The sequence below is a fragment of the Triticum aestivum genome, chromosome 1B (genome assembly GCF_018294505.1).
Source record: "Triticum aestivum cultivar Chinese Spring chromosome 1B, IWGSC CS RefSeq v2.1, whole genome shotgun sequence".
In the NCBI taxonomy this organism is placed as follows: domain Eukaryota; kingdom Viridiplantae; phylum Streptophyta; class Magnoliopsida; order Poales; family Poaceae; genus Triticum; species Triticum aestivum.
In genome coordinates this window covers 195,430,461-195,445,041 of record NC_057795.1, presented here as the reverse complement: position 1 = coordinate 195,445,041, position 14,581 = coordinate 195,430,461, and positions in this window count along the sequence as shown.

Genomic DNA, 14,581 nt, shown 5'->3' with positions numbered 1-14,581 from the left:
TCTCTTACTAGCCATCAGGAACACACGTATTGTCTCCTTCCATCCATACATCTATCTCGATATATCTCGGGGCATCTTCTATCCCGCACACACCTTGCCACTCGATATCCCACCCATGTAGTCCCATCACGATCTCCAGGGGATCTCTCTATGACAAACATACTCTCTCTCCTCCCTATGTCTGCATTTTCTCCGTACGTCTCTCTCGACCTCTCACCCTTGTTTGTCAGACCCCTCTTGGCCACGTGCTAGGGGTCTTTCTCTCTCGGTTCCAAACAACCACACACTATCTCCTCACCTTGCCTCCGTTGTCGAAGATGCATGTGTGATATGTTTGCATAAGACACGCACACTTTTTCTCTACTTGTATCTTGTGTTATCCATGTCTCTTTCACACATGCACACACACTTTTTTCACTCACTCTTTCTCTCTCTCTCTCTCTCTCTCTCTCTCTCTCTTTCTCTCTCTCTCTAGTTAGGGACTCTGTCACATCCATAAGCATATGGATGTTTTGAAAAGTCAAACCTCAGAAAAGTTTGACCAGGTATATGTGGAGAAAAACATTTACATCTGGAACGATCATTAGATTCATCACAACATGTACTTACTTCATACTATCATTTATCTTTGGTATTGTAGATATAAGTAATTTCTTTATAAACTTGGTCAAAGTTTCAAAAGTTCGACATTAAAAAAAATGTTGGAACTACATTATCGAACGGAGGGAGTAGCTCTTTCTCTCTCTCTCTCTGCGCTATCTCTCACGGGCCTCCCCTCTCACTCGAACTCTCTATACCAATGGATTATATGCTCACTATGTCAGCATATAGATCCATATATTGTTTAGTTGACCGGTCAACCAATCCACATGCTGCCTTGTCAGCTCGTGTTCTGTATCTTCTTGTGCTAGCCCATGTGGCAGTGGGTGAAAATAAGTAAACTAGAGGCCCATCTGACACACGGTGAAGTAAACAAAGTTGAAACCACTCAGGGTAGCACCCTGCTCGCTAGTAAATTGAGGGTGCATTGAGGACACACTTCTTGCACATGAAGGACGCACTCGCGCACAATTCACCACTGCACGGCGGCATGCACAGAAGGACGCACTCGCGCACACCCAGCACACAACACACAGCAGCACATGTGTACACCGGCGTCGCCGCCAGTTGAGACGGACGGCAAGGCAGCCAACAAGCGGAGGCGGCTCGAGCCAAAACCACATCCGGCGAGCCTGGACTTCACCAGCAGCCTCCCCAATGACATGCTGCTCGTCATCATCGGCCTTCTCCCACCAAATCTGTCATGCGGACCGCCCTGCTCTCCCGGAGGTGGCACCCCCTCTGGCGCTGCGTCCCCCTCAGCCTCACCGTCGACAGCTGCCTCTGCGATTGGGATTGCAAATGCATGGCCGCAGTCTCCAAGATCCTTTCTTCGCACCCTGGGCCCGCCAAATGCCTTGACATCTGCATGTTCAGTACCAACTGCAAGGTCCAACCCAAGTTTGATGAGTGGTTCTTATCCCCCGCCCTAGATCAGCTCGAGGAGCTCATCTTTGAAGCTGGACGATGTCGCTCTCTGTCGCCGTCCGCGCTCCGCCTCACGCCAACGCTGCACCGCCCCAGCTTCACCTCTTGCTATCTTCCCCAGATTAATGTCGCGCCCTCCCTTCTTCTCCCTCAACTCAAGCAGCTCGACCTCTTCGACGTTGTCATCTCGAAGAAGCCTATGGAGCACCTGCTGTCGGTGTCAAAACTGGCGGATCTTGGGTAGGGGGTCCCGATCTGTGCGTCTAAGGCTAATGGTAACAGGAGGCAAGGGACACGATGTTTTACCCAGGTTCGGGCCCTCTCGATGGAGGTAAAACCCTACTTCCTGCTTGATTGATCTTGATGATATGAGTATTACAAGAGTTGATCTACCACGAGATCGTAGAGGCTAAACCCTAGAAGCTAGTCTATGATGATTATGATTGTTCTGTCTCTAAGGACTAAACCCTCCAGTTTATATAGAAACCGGAGGGGGCTAGGGTTTACACAGAGTCGGTTACAAAGAAGGAAATCTAATATCCGGATCACCAAGCTTGTCTTCCACGCAAAGGAGAGTCCCATCCGGACACGGGACGAAGTCTTGAGTCTTGTATCTTCACAGTCCATTAGTCCGGCCAAAGTATATAGTCCGGCTATCCGGATACCCCCTAATCCTGGACTCCCTCAGTAACCCCTGAACCAGGCTTCAATGACGATGAGTCCGGCGCGCAGTTTGTCTTCGGCATTGCAAGGCGGGTTCCATCTCCGAATACTCCAAAGTAAACCTCGAACACTTAAATCGTGTCTAGCTCTGCAAAATGACTTTCACATTCCACCGTAGAGATAACAATACTCCACAAATATAATTTGCTGACGACTTCAGACAACGTGACATGACACTACGGTCGAGTCATTATTCGAACCGCTTTCCCACAACCAGCCACAACACATATTGTGAGGCGGTTTCCTCGGCATGTCTTGTCGAAGCAGAGATCATGTCCCCTTATCACGGGATTCCCATCAATACGGGTATGGGTAACCCAACCGCGCCATCAATTGTGCCGCTTGGAAAATAGGCGATCTTCAATGGGCAAGTGGGGAGGCGCCCCATTTTCGTCGCCTCTATAAAGGGATAAGGATTCCCCATTTTTACCCACACCTTCTTCCTCCTTTGCTTATCCATTCTTGCCCCCTCGAGCTCCAGCGCCCTAGTTCACACCTCCTCCGCACAGCCAAACATGTCCGGAGCAGGAGGCAAGTGGGTGGCCTCCACCGTCAAGGAGGAGCATATTACGAAGCTCCGGACGGCCGGATACTTGGCTGCAGATATCGCGCACCGGCTGCTGGACGCAGGGCAGATCATTCCGACTCCGGGACCCCACGAGAGGGTCGTGTTCCTCGCCCACTTTGTCCGTGGACTGGGATTTCCACCTCATCCCTTCGTCCGTGGGCTTATGTTTTACTATGGGCTGGACTTCCATGATCTAGCCCCAAACTTCGTCCTCAACATCTCGGCGTTTATCATCGTGTGCGAGGCCTTCCTTCGCATCAAGCCCCACTTTGGCTTGTGGCTACGAATCTTCTGCGTGAAGCCGAAGATCGTAAGCGGCCAGCAAGTAGAGTGCTGAGGTGCCATGGTGGGCAGGATGCCCAATGTTACCTGGCTCGACGACTCCTTTGCGGAGACCATAAAAGGGCGGCAATCGGGGTGGTTCTACATCACAGAGCCACGCGATGCCAACTGGGCAGCGGCCCCCGAATTCCGATCCGGAATTCCCATGCGGCTCACCTCCTGGGAAAAGAAGGGCCTGGCCTGGAGTGAACCTGCACAGCTGACCGGACTTCAGAACTGCATCAATAATATGATGGACAAGAAAATCAAGCTTGTCAACATGGTCCAGGTCATGCTCGTCTGCCAAATTCTTCCGTGCCAAAGACGGGCATTTAATCTGTGGGAGTTCATCCCGGCCGAACACCAGACACTTCAAGAGCTCTATGGCACGACACACAAGGACGCATGGAAGGTGTTGTTCAAGGCCTCCGAAATACCTCCTCCCACATCCGAGGACCGCGGACTTCACGCCACGCGGCTCCCCCGTCCGATGAGTTTTCTGACCATCACCAGATGTAGTTTTCCCAGCATACTCATGGGAGGATTTTAATTCATCGTGTGTATTTAATCAGGAGTACGTGGTGACATCGGAGCGGATCGACTGTCCGGCTCCACTGCCAGAAGGTCCAGCAACCGCTCTCTTGACGGAGATGCTAGTCTTGGCGCCCTACTAGGCGCCGGAAAAGAAGGCTGGAAAGAAGGCCTCGGGGACCAGGAAGGGTCTCCGACGTAAGGTCGTACCTGATGCCTCGTACGAAGACGATGAGGCACACTCCTCCCATGAAGGGGAGGAGGAAAAGGAAAGGGCCGCCCCATCCGGGGAGGCCGAAGGGCCCAAGAAGGCGGCCCAGGGGACCCAGAAGGGTCCCCGGCACAAGGCCGTCATAAACTCGTCGTCCGAAGACGACGAGGCAGATTCCTCCCACGGAGGCGGGGGGAAACATGAGGAACCTCCGCCTCCCTGCACTGGGGAGGAGAAGAAAAGGAAAGCCGCCCCGGAGGGGGAGGCTAGGACGCCCAAGAAGGGAAAGGCGTCCCTTCCGGATTACTCCACCACGGCCGCCTACAGCAAGGAGGAGTGGCTGCCCAGGGGGGAAGCCCCTAGTAAGATCGTAAGTATCCACACTCTGTTGTACTTTTGTGTGACTTTTCTTCATACTCGGTTATAACGCCGAACACGCATATGAAGTTCGGCCAGGGCCCATCCCGAGGATCCTCTTCGGACGGGTCTTTGAGCGATTCGGCGATGAATTCGCTCCCAACGGCCACTTCCCCTCGGCCTGTGGATGACACGGAGGTGTTGTCCCAAAGGCTCCCAGAGCAGGGGGAGGCGACTCTGGAGATGCCCCAAGGGGAAATTCTAGACGCCGGGCACACGGGGTGTAAAATCCTCTCAGATTATGTCGACAAGAGCCGCAACAAGTTCGGCTCTCAGCCGGACACTGTACCGGAACCTCCAAGGGTTCCGGATTCGGGCAGGCATCCCCTCGCTAAGGAGGGCGGGCCGGCCGTGCCGATGACTTCTGTTGCGCCAGAGGTGCCGGATAGTCTGCTGGAAGTGCTTCGCGGCGCTTCCATGGATGAAGAGCACCGTACTCTTATGAGTGCGGTGATTCAGAAGGTTCAGTCCGCCAAGAGCGGATTGACCGAAGCCTGCACCAGCCTCCTGACAGGCTTTGAGGTGAGTAATCAAAAGTGTGCAAAATTATCACCCGATAAACAGTAGCCCCTGATACTCTGTTTGGTGTTTGGAAAGAAAAGCCAAATGGAGGGTCAATTTTAATCCACAGGAGTCTAATAGTATGTGTCTATGTGAATAAGCAGGCGGTGCTACTTGCCGCTGCTGCCCGCACAGCGGAGGTCACCGGCCTCAAACAGGACCTGGAGCAGGCCCAAGGAGAGCTCAGCCTCACCAAGAGGCAGCTCGAAGAGAACAAAGGTGAATGATACCCCGTTCACATATCACAAAGAATAGAAAAAATTGGTGACGCTAACAAAAAAAGCGTCATGATTTTGTAATAGGGGCCACGACCAAAGTGACGTCCCTGAAGAAAGCGCTATCCGAGGCCGAAAGCAAGGCGGCCATGGAGCGCATTGAGCGTGAAAAGCAAAATGCTAGGGTGGGCGAGGTACAGCAAGAGCTCCAGGAGCTCGGCAAGAAGTTCGAGTCCTTGGAGTGTGACTTCAAGACGAAGGAGTCTGAACTTGCGAAGGCCCTTTTGAGCATGAAAGACACCAAGGCCGAAGCCAAAAAGGCCTAGTAGGAAATCCAGGCAGCCACGAAGATAGCGGCGGGTAAGACATTCTTTATGAAAAGCAAGCATGTGGAGGAGACGTTTCTTTTACTTACCCGAATTCGGAGCTCTCCAGGGGCATTCGCAGATCTGCCACGCAACATATCGGATGTCGTGGAGTTCTACCGTGCCGAACAAGGGAGCTCAATGGAGAAGTTGTTCTGGTCCCAGTATGCTGGAGTCGAACACCCGATGCCTCTGAGTGACCAATTGAAGCAATTGGTTGAACTCCACAGGGCGGCCAAAGTGGCTATGAAAGATTTCATAGTCCGGATGTGGCCTGGTGAGCCCCTGCCCGCCACCTACTTCGGCCTAATAAAGCGGATGGTGAATGCCTGTCCGCAGCTTGAAGTGATCAAGCGATCCGTTTGCATTGAGGGTGCCCGCCGAGCCTTTTCCCGTGCGAAGGTGCATTGGGGCAAGCTGGATGCGGAGAAGCTGGTGAAGGATGGACTGCCGGAGGGCAAGATGCATCGCTATCCCGAGAAATATTATGATGGCGTTATGAAAGGCACTCGCCTCGTGGCCAATGAATGTACCAAGGACACGATCTTTGAGTGAATGTACTCCTGTTGTTTTTGTAATATAAAAACAAAGTCATTTGCGCTATATAGCGCTTTGTTGATTTAAAATATTACCTTCTGTGCGACTGTTTATAAAATTCTGAAAGTAGGCCAGTCGTCGGCTTCTGCCCCCATGTAACTAGTACTGGGGTGTTCGTGGAAAACCCAGACACTCTTTATCCAAATATTTGGTCCCTGAAGGAGGTGTTTAGCACAGCGAACAAGGCAATCAGACTATGCGGCTTTATAACTTTCACTTAGCCATAGAAGTCTACAATTTTAAATTTCAGCGAAGCCCCTAGAATTCAGACAACCGAATTGGGGCGCTATATACGCCTAAATCGGACGAGGCCGATTCCTCGCCTAAAGCGGAAAAAAATCTAAGGATTTTAAGACCTCTCGAAGAGCGACCAGCTCTCGCTGCATCATGCCAGTCAGTTTTCGGCTTTCTCTACTGAGGTGCTCGTCCAGAAGAACCGGAACACAATCGCAGTAGTTCTCCCTACGCTACCTTAGCCGATATAACGGAATGTAAGGTACCAAAACAAGGGAGCCAGGCAAACCAAACTATTGACCCAAGACATGATTCGGAGCTGATGCATATAATGCTATAAGTTCGGGGTGCCGCACTGTTGAAAGTGTTCGGACTTATCTTGCTGTATTATGGGGCGCCATAAGAAGCCCCTGGCAAACTGAACATACCAAAGTGTACGGATTCAATGTTAACTAAACATTTTTAGAAAAAATGTGAAGATAGGAATAATAAGCTGATGCTATATATTATCTCCCATTGATAAATAATACGTCCAAGCGTATCTTTACAAGTAATGTGTTGAGCAGAAGTAAAAAGGACTATTTGACACGTCCTATCCAAGGGCGGGCCGCGTGTAGGTATATAAAACGGGTATAATGATCATTAACAGATACCACCTCGGTATTCCCTTTGTGCGCGAAGCCTTTTGCCTCCTTGGTTCTCCCCCCTGTGAAGAGTCCGATGATCCGGTTCTCTGAAGAGGCTGCCCGAAAGTAGGGTCCTGAAAGATAAAGAGGGTTATTAAAGTATGTTGCGGCTGAACCGCACTGTTGACCGCATCACTATTGCACCCCCGCCTGTGCCCATGGTATTTTGAGTGCGTAATTGTGTACGCGCGGTACAAATGCTGCCTGAATGGGACTGGGGCAAAGGCCGGACTGCTAGTCGCGCTCTTGGCGTGCCTGGCGATCCTGTTGCAGGGTACTCCGGACTCACTTGACGGTGTTCGGGGTTGTTATCGCCGGATTGGTGGTTTGCCGGAGAAGGCTGCTTTGTACTTCTGTCGTGAGGGCTGCAGTATGCTCTTCTGTACGGAGAGAGCGGTCCGTGTTTCCATTGACTGTTATAACCGTGCGAGGTCCTGGCATCTTGAGCTTGAGGTATGCATAGTGTGGTACCGCATTGAATCGAGCGAATCCGGTTCGTCCAAGCAGTGCATGATAGCCACTACGGAAAGGGACGATGTCAAAGATTAACTCCTCGCTTCGGAAGTTATCCGGAGATCCAAAGACCACTTCTAGTGTTATGGAGCCTGTGCAACGGGCCTCTACTCCTGGAATTACACCTTTGAAGGTGGTTTTGGTGGGCTTGTTCCTTGAAGGGTCGATGCCCATTTTGCGCACTGTGTCCTGATAAAGCAGGTTCAGGCTACTGCCGCCATCCATAAGGACTTGCGTGAGGTGAAATCCGTCAATGATTGGGTCTAGGACCAATGCGGCTGAACAGCTGTGATGGATGCTGGTTGGGTGATCCCTACGATCAAAAGTGATCGGACAGGCTGACCATAGGTTGAACTTTGGGGCGACTGGCTCCATCACATAGACGTCCTGTAGTGCTCGCTTTCGTTTCCATTTGGGAATGTGGGTGGCGTAGATCATATTGACCGTTTTCACCTGGGAAGGAAATTTCTTTTGTCCCCCCGTGTTCGGACACCGAGGCTCCTCGTCATCATCGATGTGCAGCCCCTTGTCCTTGTTCTCAGCATTTATTTTACCGGCCTGTTTAAATACCCAGCAGTCCCTGTTAGTGTGGTTTGCTGGCTTATCTAGGGTGCCGTCAATTTGGCATGAGCAATCAAGTATGCGGTCCAGACTGGACGGTCCCTGATTGTTTCTTTTGAATGGCTTTTTCCGCTGACCGGATTTTGAGCCACTGAATCCAGCGTTGACTGTCGTGTCTTCAGTGTTGTCGCCATTGGTCCGACGCTTATGTCTATTGCGCCATGGCTTTCCGTTGTTGTCACAGACATCTGAAGTGCCGGAGTTTATTGGCGTGATGCTACTGCGAGCCAACCAGCTGTCCTCGCCCACGCAAAAGCGGGTCATGAGTGTCGTGAGGGCCGCCATAGATTTTGGTTTTTCCTGGCCGAGGTGTCGGCCGAGCCACTCGTCGTGGATATTATGCTTAAAGGCCGCCAGGGCTTTGGCGTCCGGACAGTCGACAATTTGGTTCTTTTTAGTTAGGAACCGAGTCCAGAATTTTCTGGCCGACTCTCCGAGCTGTTGGGTAATGTGGCTCAAGTCATCGGCATCCGGTGGTCGTACTTACGTGCCATGGAAGTTGTCAAGGAACGCGTCCTCCAGGTTTTCCCAACTGCCAATGGAATTTACCTGCAGACTATTTAGCCAGTGCCGGGCCGGTCCTTTGAGCTTAAGGGGAAGATATTTGATGGCGTGTAGATCGTCACCGCGGGCCATGTGAATGTGGAGAAGGAATTCTTCGATCCATACTACGGGGTCTGTTGTGCCATCGTATGATTTAATGTTTACGGGTTTAAACCCTTATGGGAATTCATGATCCATCACTTCGTCAGTGAAGAAGAGGGGGTGTGCGGCGCCTCTATGCCGGGCTATGTGGCTACGCAGTTTGAATGAGTCTGGTTGGCTGTGTTCGGCCCGGCCGGACTTGTTGATAGTGTATCCGGCATGACCATCATCGTCACGTGTCGGGGCGCGCCCCCGCGATCCGTAGATCGATCTTGGTTGTCCTGCCTTGTTTTCCAATATGTCTCACAGGTCCTGCCTATTGCCTCAGGCCATAGTGTATTGGCATAGGGGTGCGGGCTGGTATTCGGGCTGATACGTCGTTTCATCCTGGCCACGAGGTAGACGGTCAGTCATGTGGCGCTCGAGTCCATATTCCTCAGCTTCCAGGACTTCAGTCCATCTGTTTGTGAGCAGGTCTTGATCAGCTTGGAGCTGCTGCTGCTTCTTTTTCAGGCTCCTCGCAGTGGCCATAAGCCGGTGTTTGAAGCGCTCCTGCTCTATGGGGTCCTCAGGCACGCCGAGCTCGTCGTCGTCGAGGCTAATCTCGTCTTCGGAGGGGGGCATGTAGTTGTCCTCCTCTGGGTATCCGTCCGTCGCATGTTCGTCTGGGCTGACCTGCCCGTCTTCCTGTTCGGCCTGCTCGGAGGCAGGCTAATTGGGGTTGTATTCATCTTCGGCACTATCTAGATTGTTTTCATCTCCTATGCCGGTGTTGCTGTGGCGGGGTTTGGAGCGGTGCCAATGACGCCCATGCTTTGCTTTCTTCCTTGAGGGGTTATCCTCCATTGCCTCATCGCCATTGCTTTCTTTCGGAGTATCCACCATATATATATATATATATATATATATATATATATATATATATATATATATATATATATATCATATGAGGAGGTGGCTGTCCAGCGCCCCGTGGGCGGTGGTTCCTGCTCATCTCCTGCATCGTCGTCCACACCGTCGATGTCTTCAGAGTCGAAGTCAAGCACGTCGGTCAAATCGTCGATAGTGGCAATGAAGTGGGTGGTGGGTGGGCAACGAATTCCCTCGTCGCCTGCTTCCCACTCGAGCCAGACATAGTTCAGCCAAGAGTCTCCTATCAAAGAGAGAGACTTTAACGAGTTCAGCATGTCGCCAAAGGGCGAGTGTTGGAAGATATCCGCAGCGGCGAACTCCATTGCCGGAGCCCAGCCAGAATTGGCGGGCTCCGGGGCGCGCGGTCTGGGGCCTACAACCGGACACGAGTCCAGGGGTCCGGAGACAAAGGCTTCCTTGGGGTGAAGTCTGTGTTCGGCTCTACCGCCGATGAGTGTGCGGCCTCCGGGGTGGGGTCCATCCACCCATCCTCGGACGACGCAATCTTCCCCAGATTCAGGTCCGGGGCTCCTGCAGGTGCGATATCCCGAGTATTGTCCGACAGCAGGTCTAAGCCGTGCTCATCATGACTATTCGGCGCTCCTGGCGCAGGCCCGAATCCATTGAAGATCAAGTCTCCGCGTATATCAACCGTGTAGTTCAAGTTTTCGAACCTGACCTCATGGCCAGGGGCGTAGCTGTCGATCTGCTCCAGATGGCCGAGCAAATTGGCCCGCAATGCGAAGCCGCCAAACACGAAGATCTGTCCGGGGAGAAAGATCTCACCTTGGAGCACGTTGTTGTTGATGATTGAAGGAGACATCGAGCCTTGTAGCGATGACGCAGAGGAACTCTCAATGAAAGCACCAATGTCGGTGTCAAAACCGGCGGATCTCGGGTAGGGGGTCCCGATCTGTGCGTCTAAGGCTAATGGTAACAGGAGGCAAGGGACACGATGTTTTACCCAGGTTCGGGCCCTCTCGATGGAGGTAAAACCCTACTTCATGCTTGATTGATCTTGATGATATGAGTATTACAAGAGTTGATCTACCACGAGATCGTAGAGGCTAAACCCTAGAATCTAGCCTATGATGATTATGATTGTTCTATCTCTAAGGACTAAACCCTCCGGTTTATATAGACACCGGAGGGGGCTAGGGTTTACACAGAGTCGGTTACAAAGAAGGAAATCTAATATCCGGATCGCCAAGCTTGTCTTCCAAGCAAAGGAGAGTCCCATCCAGACACGGGATGAAGTCTTGAGTCTTGTATCTTCACGGTCCATTAGTCCGGCCAAAGTATATAGTCCGGCTGTCCGGATTCCCCCTAATCCAGGACTCCCTCACCTACTCCGCAGCTGTACTATGCTCGAGTACCTTCGTCTTGAGCATATCCATGGGTTCATTAGCCTCCACATTGCCTCGACAAATCTTCGATGGATTTATGTGTCTTGCTGGCCCCGCAACAAGACATCAATTGCGAAGAGATCACTCCAGCTGTTCCACGTTATGGTCATTGAGAATGCGCCTTTCCTTGAGAGATTGCTTGTATCAGATCTAGAAGGTCCAACAAAAATCAGGGTCATTGACGCGCCGAAATTGACAGCGTTGGTGTACTCGTCTGCCAAATTCTCGGAACTCTATTGGATCCGTAATCGTTTAGGTACAGCACTCATCTTCTTTTCTGTCTTCTTGAAATTAAAATTTTTAAATTTCTTCTTGATGTATTTATGACTGTCTTCCAGAAAATGATCCCCACAAGCTTGACCCAGTTCATGCACACAGTGAAGATCTTGGCACTAAAATCTATCAGCCCCAATCTAGATCAAGTTGTTGGATTCCTTACAAGCTTTCCGTGCACGGAGAAGCTACTCATCGAGGTGAAACTTCTTTCCTATAAGTAAACGGTAATCACAACGTAGCACAACAATTTTTTCGTAATTTTCCCAAATTACGATGACAAGTGTAGTGTTCAAAACTGCATCTACGCACTGCACCGAAAGAAATGTTTTTAGTAATTTTTCTCACGTGATCACCTGCATCATTTTTATGTTGTATTACTATAGTAGCCTAGGCTAGTCAAAGTGGAAAGTAACTTAGACTACTCCAGTAACTCTATGGTTACCCTAAGAGCAAGTACTACCTCCGTCCTGGTTTACTCTTCCAATTTTGTAGTATCAAAATTTGACCATACATTTAACTGACAAAATGTTAATGCATGTCACTAAGAACTATATCATTGGATTCATATTTGAACACAATCTCAAATGTTGTAATTTTTAGTGACATGCATTGGCATTTTCTTAGGTAAATCTATGGTCAAAATTTTATACTAAATACGAGGTAGTATTCCCTCAGTCCCAAAATTCTTGTCTTACATTTGTTTAGATATGGATGTATCTAACACTAAAATGTAACTAGATAAATCCGTATTTAGACAAATTTAAGACAAGAATTTTGGGACGGAGGGAGTACAAAAGTGGGCTATGTAGGCCAAAACATGTGCCAAATTCACTTGTGATGCATTTGGCATCGATACCCCTCCATTGCTCACCTGGTGCCCCAATCTGGATCACCTACTTTGCTCCGGTGCCAAATTAACTCACGCAATGAAAAAACACTGCGTGGGAGAGAGGGAGGACTGAGGCAATAAAAAAACACTTGTTTGGGAGAGTGAGAGGCTGGTGTAGTTGGTTTGATTGATTTGTTTATACATGTGGGTCTGTGTGCACAGTGGTGCCAACTCTCTCACATCACGAGAGCGGTGCCAAAATCTTTTGATTTGACATCGATGCATATTATGTGGCATACTTTTGTGAAATATGGCATCGGCCACATAGTGGAAGGCAACAAATGTCCAAGCTCTTCACGTGCTCCTAGTTAAATGAGAGGAAACAGAAAGAGAGAGAGAGAGAGAGAGAGAGAGTGAAAAACTATCACTAGCCAGCCAACCCTATTGTATGAGCGAATGATATTGGTACCTCTTGATGACACGACAATCTTATACAGCCAGCTACTCTAATATGTTCTCTTCTTTTGCATATAAAAAAAGACCCGAAAGTGAAAAATGTGCTGCACTATAACAATCTCATCGAATGCCTTGATCTCCATCTTACAAAAATTGATTTGATCGACTACCGAGGCAGCACATCTGAGATTAAATTGGCTAGGTTCTTTGTTCTGGAGGGAAGTGTGCTCAAGGTAATGAGGTTTGGCATTCTCTGGAGCAATAATGAATGGCATGCTGATCACCGCAAGCGTCTAAGCCTAAATGACAAAGTCTCCGCAGAAGCTGAATTTGTTTTTGAAACATCAAGTGGCCAGAGACTCGAAAACTTATTTGCCCATTAGTGACTTGTTAGGGCGGTGGATTTTAGTTTGTACGATAATGCTGCATCCACCTAAAGTAACGAAAGTTCTTATGTAAACTTCCTAGTAATTCCCTCTTCGTAGGTGCAGCATTACTCCTAACATTTGTAATATCAGTTTGAAACTTGTAATATTGTCGTGTCCTATTCCTGCATTTTCAAAATCCTGTGAATCAAACAGGTCCCGAGTTTGTGATGATGTTGTGCCTCCCATCTTTCACCAATAGCCGTCAGATCTAGATCTGACGCATACAAACTAAGCTTCTCCATTTTTGCAAAAAGATGCCCGCACTTGTTCCCTATTTACAAACAACTCCTTGTCTCTCACAATCAGCCTTATCTCCTCCCCATCACATCTAGAAGGCCGTGGAAAAATCTGGCGCGATGGCCGCTGCCAGCGCCGTCCACCCCCAATCTTGGTGTTCCGTGCAATGCACGGGCATCTACGCACGGGAAATTATGTCAAACTTGGCTAGTTGTAAGCATGCTAGCTCTATAGACATGATGATAGTGACTGCAGATGGTGAGGCTGACTATGGTATGCCGAACACGGCGCCTATACTCAGGTGTCATCTCCGGCGCAGGGTCTTGTCACTTCACCGTGAGGAGCAGCACATAATAATTTGACCAACAGGTAGTACAGTGCTAGTACTCCTACTACATTGGTAGTACTACTACTAGTACTAGTAGCGCCACCGTCTAGATTTAGGAGTACTACCACATCCATCTGGATATTAGTATTTGACTAGCAATATCTAGTAATGCATGTCACAAAAAATGTACTACTCCCTCTGTAAATAACTACATGGTGTTTTATTCCTTCGGCGAGAGAACTTAATGTCTTTTTGCTAACTAGAGTACTAATAGGATTACATGCAATGAACTAAACACTGCATGTCATGTTTGGTATTCTCAAGTCATTGAAAGCATGCACGGCCCACATCTCTCATTGGTTGATATGTCACGAAATAAGAAACAAGGAGGGAGTTAATGCACCGTGCCTAAGTGTTTTGGCATTATTTGGTTTTCGTAAGGTGACTTACACAACATTTTTGTTTACATGCATTGACATTTAATTAGTTAAATAAAAGGTCCAAACTTGGCGCAAAATGCAAAGGGGACAAATAAACCAGTAAGCATCAAACTTCTCTCGTTTGGCCCCAACTAGAGGTCCGGTGAGATGACTATACTGCACCGGCACGGAGGGGGACGCAGCTTCATTGACTTACTGCAACTGCCTTTGGGTGAATGACACATGGGCCCAAGGGGTGGCTGGCCCACCTATCATACAGCCAAAGGCAGGTGCAGTAGAGGGCCGAGGAGTAGTACAAAATCCTACGCACCTACGCACGCTAACAAAGGGCAAGAGTGATCACTCGAATCGCAAGATCAGTTGACTAGAAGCTAAGCTAGACCCATGGAGGCGATGAGCGTGAGCATCAGCCGGCTGGGCCAGATGGTCCACGACGCCGGCCTACGGCCCGGCACCGAGGAATGTCTCCAGGTATTGCTTGAGGCCGCCAGGGCGAGGGGCCGCTTGGACGACAGCTTCGTCTCCTTGTTCGAC